We start from the raw sequence: 1,588 nt of genomic DNA on the forward strand, positions 1-1,588 counted from the left end.
AATATTAAATACAGACTGGTTACAATTTTAAAATTCAGATAAGTGCTCTGCACTTTAGTCCTTTTTGTGTTCAGCCTAGTTAGCCACTGAATGTGGCAGAGATGCTCAGGACTTTTAAGTACACTCACACACTAAAATATAAAATTGCACTGTACTTGGGACTGTGGATTTTACAGCCAGGTTAATTGTGTACAGCATCTGGGAAGCCTCAGCTGAGTCCTGCGAAGACGCTGATGTTTGTTCATGGTGCTGGGAAACCAAGTCGCTAAAAGAGAAGGAAAAATCACGGGGCAAACTCTATTAGTTTTAACCTAGTGAGTAGCCCCGTGGATAAAGGCTCAGGTGAAGACACCAGGGCTGGAACAAAGTTTTATCTTAAGAGGCTTTGTGGAACCGTAGCTGCTTATTCCTCACATTGCCCTGTCAGAGAGGAGCTCACCCGCAGGTGGTACCTCCGTGCTGCTCGCCCCTTCCGCTGAGGGGCTTTACCAGCAGCGTCCCCCACCCTATTCCCTCCTCACACTCCCGCATCCCGCCCCGCAAACTTCGGGCTGGCGAGACCCAGGGCTGCCGGGGAAGCAGTGAGCGGGAGGACTCTGCGCGGTGGCCGCGCAGCCGCCGGCCCGAAGGCGCCGAGCCCAGTAGCACCGGCCGGGGAACGGCAGGGCCCTGCGGGGCGCTGCCAGAGAAGGCGCAGCCGCCGCCCGCCGCTGGCAGGCCCCGGGCCAGCAGCGGCCGGGGGGAGGCCCCGGGGGCAGGATCGGCGGGCAGAGGCGGCCCTGCGGCTGCCTCATCGCCTGACGGGTGCTTGGCGGGCGTGGAGCGGAGCGGGAGAGCGGCGGGGCTCCAGCCGCTGCTTCCACCGGGGCGGCCCGGGCTTCTGGCCAGCGGGAAGGATCCCCGGTTCTCGCCTCCCGTTTTTGCCAGGGTCGAAGGGGGCGTTTGCCCGTTCGGGCTGCTGAAAGCGTGTCACGTTCGTGCTTTCCGCTCCCGTCCCTTCCAGGTACTTGGTAATCGTTCAATCGGCCGCACACAGGGTTAACAACATCCCCGGCCGGACAGTATGTATTTAATATGCGAGCATATTTGATGTTCATTGACAGAGCAACAATAGGAATGATCTTGCTTTATGTACCAGTTACAAGGTTTAATATCATTATATTGCATGCAATATTAGTTTTTATTAGTCGCCATTAACAAGATGTTTTCTACTTGAATTCTCATTTACTTGTTCAATGCAAAAAATTATCTTTGTAAAAGAGAAAAACACATCTTCAAGTGTCAGCTATATTAAATTAAAGAACTGTTTACCCTTCCTAAGGAAAGCATATGTATCTAAATAGGCATCTTTTACCGTTTGCATAGTAGATTGGAAATTAGCATTTTTGTTCATTTTCCCATGTATGCACAGCGCCTGGAAGAGTAATACTCCATGCATATCAGATCAGCCAGCCTACAATTTTTGTGCAATATATTATTTGGCAATCTAAAATTTGTAATTTGCATGAAATTGCTTAATTAAAATACAGTCACTCAGGGTATTAATTTCTCTGTCTGGCAGTTCAACGTACTAAAGGCGGGCTACAAA

The 1,588-nt window shown here is 50.9% G+C and overlaps 1 long non-coding RNA gene across 1 annotated transcript in view; it reads right to left on the reverse strand.

The window, feature by feature from the left end:
- Nucleotides 1-1,156: 1,156 nt before the first annotated feature.
- LOC139798785 (uncharacterized) overlaps nucleotides 1,157-1,588 on the reverse strand; it is a 16,954-nt gene continuing 16,522 nt past the window's right edge. Inside the window, exon 2 of the long non-coding RNA XR_011726987.1 lies at nucleotides 1,157-1,588. This exon is cut by the window's right edge and continues 972 nt beyond it. This is a non-coding gene — a long non-coding RNA (uncharacterized lncRNA).

This window comes from Heliangelus exortis, chromosome 1 (genome assembly GCF_036169615.1).
Source record: "Heliangelus exortis chromosome 1, bHelExo1.hap1, whole genome shotgun sequence".
NCBI classification, from domain to species: domain Eukaryota; kingdom Metazoa; phylum Chordata; class Aves; order Apodiformes; family Trochilidae; genus Heliangelus; species Heliangelus exortis.